The following is a 13,242-nucleotide window of genomic DNA, read 5'->3' as shown; positions in this document are numbered from 1 at the left end:
TTTTGGGTATTTGCTATAAATAGCAATTATAGAGATCACTAATGATTTGGAGTTAATCCATTGTCAGAGTTTCCTCTTCTGTGACATCTGGTTAAGAAATGGGCCCTAGGGAACCCAGTAGCACATGTTTATATTTCCAGCTACATTAGAGTCTGAGATGTGAGGATCATTTCAGCCCAGGAGTAGGAGATTAGCTGGGGCAACATAGAGATCCCATATCAAACACAAGCACACAAGAGGTTTGCAAGTTAGCTTAGCCTATAAAAGAACTTGCCATCAGGAACCATGTGGTAGAAGAAGAATACTGACTCCAAAGTTGGTCTCTGACTTTCACACAGGCTCACACAAGCACATGTACACACATGTACACACACACACACACCAAATAAATAAATATTCAAAATATTTTTAAAAATCCATTTAACCTAAAAGTCATAGGTTGCTAAATTAAAAGCCTAGTGGTCAGCGTGGAATCTCTGCCCTTGTGGTGTTGGTCAGGATGTTCCAGAGACCCCAAAACAATATAGATTATTGTCCTAGCTCTTGGTTACCCATTAGATCTTGATGGTAAATCCCTAAAGACATCACACAGGTGGTCACAGGACATGGAAAGATCAAGTTGCTGCTGACTGGGAAGCTGCCTCCCACCTGGCCAGTTTTCACAGCAGCAGAAGGTACTATGCAGGCAGCTGAAGGGGAATGTCATCAACAGTCTTGTAGGGATAAGTCCCACCCCTTAGGGGGCATATTCGCCTCAGGCTAAAGTTTGCCTATAAATTTGGCAAGGGTGCTCCCAGCGCTTGCTTCTGCTTTCCTGGTCTCCACTGGAACGGTGGTGGTTCTGTAAGTCTATTCCTCTATTAAAGCTGTCTATATTTCGACAATCTGTCTGCATTCGCTTACACCGTTACATTTTGGCGTCCAATGTCGGGCTATTTTGCCCCCTACTCAAGCGTGTAGCCTGCTAGCTAACACAGCATGCTCCCGGGTGTCGTTTTCTTAGTTCGTGACTTGGGCCCCAGGGCTGAGTCCGAGATACACTCGGCCTTCAGGCCCGTAATATCCAGAGAGGCAGGCGGGTCTCTGTGAGTTCAAGGCCGGCCAGGCTGTGGTGGCACACGCCTTTAATCCCAGCACTCGGGAGGCAGAGACAAGCGGATCTCTGTGAGTTCGAGGCCAACCTGGTCTACAAGAGCTAGTTCCAAGACAGGCTCCAAAACCACAGAGACCACCACCGGCAGGAACCAGTCGTTGCAGGTAAGAGAAAAAATTTTCTTTTATAATTAAAATGTCTGAACACGTTACCATTCAAGAATTTAACAGTTTTTTTAATTGTACCATGTGGGAGATTTTACAAGAGGTGTCTATCACCCCACCTCTATGGATCTTTCTGGGATTCGTAGTTTTCCTTGGCACTATATGGTTTGATAATAGAAATATGATAAAGTCTTTACGAGCAGAGGTTGCACGCTTAAAAACAATTGAGAATGACAACAATCTTCTCAAGAATCAGTTTGAAGTTCTCCAGGAGGAGAACAGATCTTTGTTTAACATGACTCGATCAACTGAGGAAAATTTAAAAAAGGTACAGACTGATATTAAGGAGAAATTCATTACTATGGAAGAGGGAACAGCTGATTTGGATCGTAAGCTCCAGTCCCTTTCTGTAGGAACTGAAACATTACAGGCTGATATTAAGGAGAAATTCATTACTATGGAAGAGGGAACAGCTGATTTGGATCGTAAGCTCCAGTCCCTTTCTGTAGGAACTGAAACATTAGTGGCTGATATTAAGGAGAAACTCATTACTATGGAAGAGGGAACAGCTGATTTGGGTTGTAAGCTTCAGTCCCTTTCTGTAGGAACTGAAATAGTAACTGAGAGAATCAAAACTGCTGAATGTGACTATCGGATTTTGTCTAAAGCTTATGACAGATTGGCAGAAAGATTGTCAATACAAGAAGGCACGGTTTATGCCATAAAAATTATGTCCAAAGATGAGAACTTATCTCTAATGGACAAACTTCATACTTTAGAATCCTCAATGAAGGCTTTGGAACATAATTCTGGACAGGAGATACAGACATTGCAGAAGGCAATGGTGAATAGAATTGAAAAGATTGAGGAATTTCTAAATTCTGATGAAGAAGAACAAACGGTAGAAAGGCAAATTTTAACTACATCTGTGGGTAAATCCCTCCGGGACAATTTCCACAAATCTCTACCTACAGCTCTACCTGCCTTTCCAGTAATAACAACAGAGAAGGTGATTGGTTCCAGAAACCCTAGGGTCATTAAGGAAGATACATGGGAGCATGTCCGTATGAATGATCTCAAAGAAATTAAACAGGCTGTCATGACTTTCGGGATGCATTCCTCTTTTGTTAAAGAGATGCTAAAGTCTTGGGCATCCACAAGCAGAGCTACGCCATTGGACTGGCTCCAGCTGAGCTCTGCAGTCCTTGAGAGTGGGCCGCACTTAAAATGGAAATGCTTGTTCAGGCAAGAGGCTAGACTTTTAGAACAGCAAGAAAAGGCGAAGGGAAGTGACATCTCCCTAGATAAAATTCTAGGTGAAGGACGCTTTTCTGACCCTCAGGAACAAGCTAATTTGGACGAAAACACACTCTCCATATGCACTACAGCAGCCTTAAGGGCTTGGGACAGGGTACAAGACCCAGGACAGAGAATGGAATCATTTGTCACAATTAAACAAGGTCTGAGAGAACCTTTTAGTGATTTTTTACAAAGACTTACTAAGGCTGTGCAAATAGGGATACCTGACCCTGACGCAAGACGTATAATGATTGAGTCTTTGGCTTATGAAAATGCAAATGTGGAATGCAAAAAGATTTTGGGGCCTTTAAGGTTCAGATCAGCACCCTTGGAAGAATGGGTCTTGCATACACTGGATGTTGATACATTTGATTATGGCACTGAAGCATGGGTAGAAGAAGCAATTTCCAATGGTAAAAGGAGACACCAGAATACCAAATGTTTTAATTGTGGCAAAATGGGTCATATGAAAAGGAATTGTAAACAACGGATCTTCAGAAATAATAATAATGCATCTTCTAGAAATAACAGAAATAGGAGGACTCAGCCTTCAGGTTTATGTAGAAGATGTGGAAAAGGTAGACATTGGACGAATGAATGCAGGTCTACAAGAGATAGACAAGGCAACCTGATACAGACGGGAAACGTGAGAGGGGGGGCCTCACAGGCCCCCATGGCAAACATGGTTCAGTCATTTCCAGTTTCTGCAGAGAACGTGCCTCGTCAGGACAATTAGGAAACCTCATGCCTACTGTTACAAACGATAATGAGCAGAAAGATGAGTTACGTGTGTTTTGGCAAACTTCTATAAATGATCAAAGACCTAAGCTGAGAGTGTGTGTAAATGGCATTTTTATTACTGGCCTGCTGGACACAGGTGCTGATGTAAGTATCATTACCCCAGAATCTTGGCATCCGTATTGGCCTCTTCAGAATGTAAATGTTCAGCTCCTGGGAATTGGAACCCTATCTCGAGTAAGACAGAGCACAAGATGGGTTGAATGTATAGGGCCTGAGGGACAAATAGGAAAATTAAGGCCATATGTAGCCAATATTGCAATGAATTTATGGGGTCGTGACCTATTACAACAATGGAATACCCAAATTAACATTCCTGCTACTTCTAGAGCCTATATTTCTGAGAATAATATTAAAAGATATTACAAACGGAGAAAACCGGCCATTCGGGCCATACAAGAACAAGTAATTGAAGCCCCTTCAGAGATACCAACAGCCTTGCCTCTAAAATGGTTGACTGAGAAACCAATATGGACAAAGCAATGGCCTCTAGCTGAGGAAAAGTTACAGGCTTTAGAACAGCTGGTACAAGAGCAATTAGATGCTGGACATATAGAAGAATCTACCAGCCCTTGGAATTCTCCTGTATTTGTGGTTAAGAAAAAATCAGGTAAATGGAGAATGGTGACAGATCTCAGAGCTATCAACAAGGTTATTCAACCTATGGGTCCTCTGCAATCTGGAATCCCTTTGCCCTCTTTATTACCAAAAGGATGGCCTCTTATAGTTATTGATTTAAAGGATTGTTTTTTCACCATACCTTTACAAAAAGAAGATAGAGAAAAATTTGCCTTCACGGTGCCTACTTACAACAATTCTCAACCTTCCAAGAGGTACCACTGGGCCGTCCTCCCCCAGGGTATGTTAAATAGCCCCTCCTTGTGCCAATATTTTGTGAACCAACCATTGCAAATAATACGCAAGAAATTTCCCAAATCTATAATATACCACTACATGGACGACATCTTGTTATCCGATTCAAACATGGATACCTTGAACAGACTGTTTGAAGAAATAAAGATACTTTTACCTAAATGGGGATTGCAAATTGCTCCTGAGAAGATACAGAAGGGAGATTCTGTTAATTATTTAGGTTATAAAATAGGTTTGCAAAAAATTAAGACACAAAAGGCACAAATTAGGAGAGATCGCCTACGGACTCTTAATGACTTTCAAAGACTGTTAGGAGACATTTCCAGTCTACGACCAGCTGTTGGGATAACACCTGATCTAATAATTCATTTGAACAAAACCTTGGAAGGTGATAAAGACTTAAACAGTCCCAGAGAATTAACAGCTGAAGCAGAAAAGGAACTGACAATAATTGAGGAAAAATTACAACAGGCACATGTGGACAGGGTGAATCCAGAGCTCGATTGTATTCTCGTCATATTACCATCCAAAATTTCTCCTACAGGAATTTTAATGCAGAGAGATGATATTATCTTGGAATGGATCTTTTTACCACATAAACCAAGTAAAAAACTGAAAACTTATGTGGAAAAAGTCTCTGAGTTAATTATAAAAGGCAAGCTGAGACTTCGTCAACTAGCAGGCATAGACCCAGCAGAAATTATAGTGCCTTTCACTGCTGATGAACTAAAGAAATTATGGGAAGATAATGAAACATGGCAAAGAGCTTGTGCTAATTTTTTGGGAGACATTAATAACAACTATCCAAAAAGCAAGAGGCTTAACTTCATAAAGAGAACTTCTTGGATCCTTCCTCGAATCGTCCGTGATGCTCCAATAACTGGAGCCCGTACATTCTATACTGATGCCAATAAAACAGGGAAGGCAGGTTACAAATCGGAAGACTTGGGTAAGGTGGAACAAAGTCCTTATGATTCTGTCCAGAAGGCAGAATTATATGCCATTCTTATGGTGCTAAGGGATTTTAGAGAACCTATTAATATAGTTACTGATTCACAATACGCAGAAAGAGTTATTTTACATATTGAAACTGCTGAATTTATACCTGATGATACAGAACTAACCTCATTGTTTATCCAGGTTCAAGATTTGATCAGGAACAGGCTTTGCCCTATGTACATAACACACATCCGATCCCATACGGGTCTGCCAGGTCCTCTAGCACAAGGTAATGCAGAAATTGATCAATTATTGATTGGTAGTGTGCTACAAGCCTCTGAATTTCATAAAAAACATCATGTTAATAGCAAAGGTTTGAAGAAAGAGTTTTCTATCACATGGCAACAAGCTAAGGAGATTGTAAAGAAATGCCCTACTTGCTCTTTCTATAACCAAACGCCACTGCCTGCAGGGGCTAATCCAAAGGGCACCCAAAGGAATGAAATCTGGCAGATGGATGTGTTTCACTTTGCAGAATTTGGCAAATTGAAGTATGTTCACCACACCATTGACACTTATTCAGGCTTTCAGTGGGCAACTGCTTTAAGTTCAGAAAAAGCTGATTCAGTAATCACTCATTTATTAGAAGTCATGGCTATCATGGGTATACCTACACAAATAAAGACAGATAATGGTCCTGCTTATGCCTCTAGGAAAATGAAACGGTTTTTTGACTATTACAATATCAAGCATGTTACAGGTATACCATACAATCCTACAGGTCAAGCAGTCATAGAAAGATCAAATCGAACTATAAAGGATATGTTGAATAAACAGAAAGGGGTGGAAAACACCCCCAGAAATAGGTTACATAATGCTTTGTTAACCTTGAATTTTCTTAACGCTAATGAGAAGGGGACAACGGCTGCAGAAAGACATTGGATAATGGAAAAGTCTACTGAACTAAATCAACCAGTTTATTTCAAGGATGTGCTGACCTCACAATGGAAGCCAGGAGATGTGCTGCGTTGGGGAAGGGGTTTTGCTCTTATCTCCACAGGTGAGGAACAATTGTGGATACCGTCAAAATTAATAAAGGTTCGGTATGAAGAAGAAAAGCCATTTGGAAAAGATAAATAACAATTCATTCACAAGGATGGCGAGCATACTGATGGTAAGGAATTCAGGTAGGTTGGGGGCAGGGTTTTTTTTTTTTTTTATCTCCACAGGAAAATACTGATCTTCAAAGAATTTAAGGGACCCTGAATATTTAATAACTGATGGATGGAAAATAGTTACGACCCACTAAGACTCAACAGTAACATGAGTAAGTATTGATTATATATATATTTTCTTTTTTCTCTTTGAACGCTTCTTTATAAATATGTAGAGCTGGTTTTGGAGTTGGACTATGGCTCAGTCCCTCTTCAATTCCAAGCCTGTTGATAAGAGATATCTCAGAGTTTCTGTCTCAGATCAGGAGCCATGAAATGGGACAGAATGAGGATAATTATATACTTGATAAACTTTCTTTGCTTTTCCTCATATCTGTGTCTTTCTTTATATGTCAGAATATGTCCTTGTTGTTAATGTTTAAATTTCCCATAACAAGCAACAAATTTCCCTACAGTAATTTTTGAAGTTTCCAGGATGAAGATGGGGCCCCACAACATCAACTCAACCTGGTTTTTATGACGTCATGAATATTTTTTTTCTTTTTCTCTTTTTTACGCGCTAATATGAGACCTGTTTTTTGGTACCAACTGCACAAGACAATTTCGAATGGTGCACATTTTTGACAACACTCTGGCCGGACCTTCTCAAAGTGCTCAGGGACTAGTTATAATTTTCTTAGGTCAAAGGTTAATTTGGGAATTTTACCATCATTTGCTTTCACAGGAGCCCCTAAGGAGAACATCGCCCCCATGTCAGCTTGAAGCAATCTTAGAGGACGACGTCCCCTCTCCCAACAGAGTTTGCCCTCAGGGTTAGGGACATCTTTTAGTGGTTGGTTTGGGGTTGAGGGGATGGGGAGATGTTTTATGGAATTAGGGGTATGTTCGAAAAAAAAAAAGGGGGGGGGATTAACTGGTTTGATGGGATGATTGGTATTTGTGAGTTACTGTTTTTAGAAAATTGTATTGGTACTGTTTTCTGTATATTGACATATTGAATATTGAATGTGAGTGTTCCTACCTCTATTTTTGTATAAGAATATGCTTATATTGTATTGATACATCTACCATATCACAATGTACATTTCTACCTCTGATACTATTTATGTAATAACATTGTTTACATTTGATATGTAATGACATTGTTTACAGATGAAGATCATTGTCTTCATATATTGCACAGTTGTTTATTGTTTTAGTCTTTAAGTTAGATAGATATTGAGAATTATATAGATTAATAGTCATCTAAGTTTGTCATTTGTAATTAGACTAATCAGGTTCTTTAGATATATAGAGATTATACTCAGTATAGATAGATAATCTTCAACCTCTTTGGAGAGCTGTAGAATATGGCCTTTAATATAACTCAGAGTTTCGTGATAGTGAGACACAATTGCTCCTGGCAACACCGCTCTATTCCCGAGAGAACGTTGAGCACCAAAGACACTCCACTGGGAGCTTGTCTTCTTGGCAGAACTGGCCTTTGGGTTAAGAAAAGCCCATACCTCAACCACTGACAAAGATACAGAGCGTGCATCAATGGATACAACAGGACTGTCATATCCTGCCAAGACAGGGTAAGATAGTTTTGAAAAGTTCCTTGCCTTTAATAATGGTATGTCAGTTATGTTAGGCCTTAGCCAAAGTTGGTTGACTCAACCAACTTTGCAAATAAGACTTTGGGTGATTGCCCAGGTAGTCAGTTGTCTCTGTCAATTGTTACATTTTGGATATATCTCATTTGTTAAGTAATATTTATTCCCTTCTCGGATCTTTGATGGAGTTGAAGATTATATAATTGTAGTTACTCTCTACATTATTTAGACTCCTTGAGATAGAATGTTTAGCAAAACTTTTGATTCTCAATATTGTTTGTTATATTTATTATTTGTTATTATTTAACTTCAGACTACTAGTTATTAAATTGAAATCCTATTATAATTAAAACTTACTTTTGATTTTAATGAAATGCCTTTCAAATAGACTTGATCATTAACATTTATTTAACTTTTACCTTTATGTGTATTTGTGAGCACATTATATTGAAGTCAGAAGACAACATTCAGACTTGGTGACAAGTGACTTCTTTGGCTATGTCATCTCACTGGCTCCTAGTCTTGAATTTTTGGTACATGGCTTTTCTGAACAAAAGGATTCATACTTTCATTCTTTCCAGGTCTGGCAGTACCAAACATCTGTGATAGAATATTCTAGTCTGAGAGTCTGAAGAGAGACTTCCAGTTCCCCAGGAATCTCTGTAGAGTGAATAGAGCATCTAGACTATGTTTTTGCAGTGCTTTAAGGTGCATTCAAATTACCTGAGACTCTCAGCAAGATCTAGGTGCTGGTTTAGCTGAGCTAGAACAGGGCCGAAGGGTCTGCATGCCTAACAGGCAAACACTATCAAGCACATGGCTGTCGCATCATGAACTGCAGGCCTAAGTTGAGAGGGTATTTTCTCTGTGTGATCAGTTCTCTTCTTTCCTTTATGGCTTCTGTTTCAATTTCTCACTTTCTTGGAACAATAGCTACTTCTGATATTTCTTCCCCATGTGTGGTTTTTTTCTTATATTCAGACAGAAAAATAAAGCTATTTATTTCTACATTTCATAATAAAAGTGTCATAAAAACATGAAAAACATAGAAAAAAGATTATTGGAACTCTTATTCACGGCTGGTAGGAGTACTAACTGTTATTCTTGGGTCCCTGCCCTAGCCACGCCCACTCCCATAACCTCTGACCTGCCCATCGCCATCTTGGGACCACCCTCTCTCTCTTTCTGCTTCCTTGGCGTGCGCACGCGTTTTCTCTCTCTCTTCTTTTATCACTCCTCTCTCCTTTTATCTCTTTGTCTTTCTTTCTTATGGCTATTACCTGTGTTTACGTGTCTGTTCCCTGCCGCCACCGTGGGCCAAGGAAGCGTGCCCTCCTGTAGCCGCCCTCATGGCGGGCTCCCTCCGCCAGCCCACCCGGGGACCGTTTGCAGCAGCTCTCTAATCGTTTTTTAAGAATAACACTAACTAGTACAGCCATTGTGGTGGTCAATGTGGAGATAGGAAAGAAAGTTTGAAATACAACTACCACATGATTCAGTGAAACCACTCCTCAGCATATAACCAAATATAACCAATTCTACTGTGGAGATAGCTGCTCATCCACATTCCTTGCTGCTCTATTTACAATAGTGAGGAAATGGAACCAGCCTAGATGTCCATCAGCAAAGGAATAGATCATGAAAATGTGATTCGTAAACAAAATGAAAGTTTTACTCGGTTACAAAGAAAAATTAAATTTGCTAGATCTGGAGATATTAAGCAAGAGACCCAAATTTAGAAGGATAAAAAACACGTATTCTGTCTCATATGTGGGTCCTAGACTGTAAAACACGCACACACATACACACACACACACATATAAATGAGTGTAAGTGTGGAAGAGACTGAGAAATGGTAAAAGTAGATGATGAGGAAGAATGGGGAGAGAGAAAAGGACAGGTGAGTCATGAAAGAGGAAAAGAGATTGGAAGGAGCAGTGGGTTCAGGGAGAAGGAAGATTGTAGGCCCATATTTCTATATGATGTACCAACCAGGCATAAAAGCCATAGGCCCGGTCTGAGCCAATCACGTAACTCTGCAGACAAGCTGTCTCTGTTTAACAATAGCCAGGATGTGCTGCTCCTGATTTCTTTTGTTAGAAATGTAAATCTCCTGAGGAGAGGTGTTGGCTGAAACTGGTCAGGATGTTTGGGGCTTATTTCTTGGTAATTTGGAGGAAGTCTTATAGAGATGCTAATTCATGGCATCTAGCAGACAGGTAGATACGGACGTGAATAAAGGCCCATTTACCTGGTTACCTAGGATACGAGTCTAATGTATTTCCCGCTCAATTGATGTGATGATATATAAGCTGTTTAGAGAATAAACGTGGGAGATCTTCAGGAGATCGTCAGGAGAAAAGACCCTGAGATGCCCTTCCATCATGATCGTGTAAGCTGTGTCTGATTATTCCTCGCGACTCCAAGCCAGTCCCAGTTAGGGAAGATAACTATCTATGTTGGACCCGCATGGCCACCAACAGGAGATCACTAAAGCACTTTGTTCCACAATACCATAATGATGTCCAGTACTTGGTATGCTAACAAGAGAACGAGCGGCGGGGGAGGGGAAAGGGGGAGAGGAGTTATAAGCTCTGGAATTCCTGTCTACAAGTCCTGTCTACAACTCAAGGACCCAGATCGGCCAACACTGAAGAGCTACCCTGATCCCAGTAGAGCAAAGAAACCACAGCCAGCATTGGTAACACAGACAGGAACTGGAACCAATTTAACCCAAGGGACTGAGATTCAGATCTAAAAGGCGGCTGGGTTTCACTCACTAGCAGCCAGCTCTAGTTGCTCAACTGAACACTGGCTAGCCTTCAGGATTCTAATACAAGCTTGGATGTATCTAGAGCAGCCAGGTAACTCTAGAGACACGAAGATGAATACTAACCTATCATCAGTGCTGCTCTGCCTAAAGATTTCAACCAAAAGAGGGGTATGAACTTAAAGAAACACTTGGTCAGTAAGATAGCTCAGCAGATAAGGGCACCTGCCACCAAGCCTGGCAACCTGAGTTTGATCCCCAGCACCCACATGGGAGAAGAGAATTTACTCCTGAAAGTTGCCCCCTAACTCCATATGTGAGCCTTGTCGTCTCACACACACACACACACACACACACACACACACACACACACATGAAAGAAAGGAATGAAGAAAGAAGGAAATGTAAAAAAAGTTAAAACTCTTAAGATTATTGGCAGTCTTGTCTGGCACACCTTTTGAGGTTTTATATGAAATATTTTACAGCTTGTTAAATTGTAATGAACTAATAATATTACAAAGGATTCTTCTGTGTAGAAATACTAATTAATAATGGAATGCAGTGATTGTTGTTCTTTGGACAGATATAATTTTTACCTCTTTGGAATTTCATTTCAGCATTTCTTACTTTGTGTCATCTCCATCTTTCCCTCTGTTTCTCTGTCTGTCTGTGTGAATATGTGGTTCTTTGATAAAATTCTAACGTCACTATTAACAAATCACTGTTTTTCATTTGTTAGTTAAATAAAACCTTTCACATTGATTTTACATAAGAAAGTTATATGGTTATACTTCTAAAAGCTATTCTGTTTTCATTTTTGTTTTTGTTTTTCGAAACAGGGTTTCTCTGTGTAGTTCTGGCTGTTCGGGAACTCGTTCTATAGACCAGGCTAGCCTCAGACTCACAGAGATCTGTTTGCTCTGTCTCCTGAGTGCTGGGATTATAGGCATGCACCATCATGCCCAGCTTAAGTTTATTCTTTAGCCAAACATACAATTAACTGGAAAGAAATCTCCGTCTTATTTACTAACTGCTCACATTCATAAGTATAAACCAAAACATCAACAAATCTATTGCTCTCCACCATTGTCTTGCCTTTCATTTTTATGCTTAACTCTTTACTCTTCAGTAACCTTATGAATGTAAATTAATGACACAGTCATTTCACCGTTATCTTTCAAAACTTTGCCAGTGGGAACCCCTTAATTTGGTCCCATTGCCCTTTCAGTACTCACGCTAACGCACATTGAAAGATTCCTCATTTTCTGGGGTTGAGTAATGTTCAGTGGATAAGGAGTTTGCTGCACACGGCATAAAGACCTGAGTTTGGTTCCCAGAACCTTCTGAAAGCAGTGTGTGTCTGCAGTCCAATGGCTTGTCCTGGATAGGAGGTGGAAGAAGGAGAACTCCCAGAAGCCCATGGGCCAGCGAGGCTGGCACGCAGAGCAGCAAACAAGGTATTTGTCTCAAACAAGGTGGGAGGCGAGGACTGATCCTGAGGTTGCTGTCCTCTGATCTCCACGCTCAGGGGATGAGGCACACATATTTTTGTTGTTGTTGTTAAGGTACAGGGTCCTCATTTTATGAGGTCCTCGTTTAATTAACAAATAATAGTAGAAGGCATAGGCTAATTCCTGTTGAAAATTTTTTTTCTGCCTTGTCTTGAAATTGCTGTTATCTAAGGTGTAAGGCTCCTTCTAGTGGAGAAAAGCTTCACAGCGTTGGATCTGGGCGTGAGCGCCAGGAGGCAGCACTTGAGAAACCATAGAGCTGGAAAAATGTCTCTTCAAAGGCTTGAATTCATGCTGATTTTTCCCAAGCATATTAAATTGCTGCGCCCTACATTTCATATAACCTGGAGTTTCACTCACCTCTAAGACTTTTTGTTTATTGTTTAGACTAAAGGTATTACACCTAATTAACAGAAAAAAGAGGGAGAGATCCAGATTCAAAGAGAAAGATTGTTTGGGGAGGACCATAAACACCATCTGTGTTTGAACTCTAATGTGTTTCCTTGCTCTAACCCTGTGTGTGTTTGAATAAGCAGAAAGGGGGGAAGGTCAGAAAACAGATGGGTTCAGGAAAATCGCTTCAGACACAGAGCTCAAATCATCTTCAGTCTTCTGGCTTTGAACTAGAATTTTGGTCTGATGTGAAACATAAAATATTAACTTTAACTTCCCATTTGACAGTGACAGAGACTTCCATGGTCCTCGAAGGACACTAGACTCGTCATTACAGCCCCTGGGGCTTTCTCTAAAGCAAGAAACACAGTTTTCCCCACTGTGGGCTTTTCCCCCTTGATGGAAATCAGATATCTAAAGTTCTCTTTTTCTTCTCCTTAGCTGAAGTTTTTGTAGACGCAAAATTACATCCTGCCCTCCCCAGGGAACTCAAACAATGACTAATGTCAGATATTTGGATCTGCATGTTCTGGTTAGCATTAACACAGGAACATCTGAGTTATAGGGTTCAGGCATTCTCCCAGGTCCCCTGTAAGGGCACTGAAGAGGGAGTCCTCTCACGGGAAGTCACT

The sequence above is a fragment of the Alexandromys fortis genome, unplaced genomic scaffold, assembly GCF_014885135.2.
Source record: "Alexandromys fortis isolate MF-2015 unplaced genomic scaffold, M_Fortis_MF-2015_v1.1 scaffold_245, whole genome shotgun sequence".
Lineage (NCBI taxonomy): Eukaryota > Metazoa > Chordata > Mammalia > Rodentia > Cricetidae > Alexandromys > Alexandromys fortis.
This window is presented reverse-complemented; position numbering follows the sequence as displayed.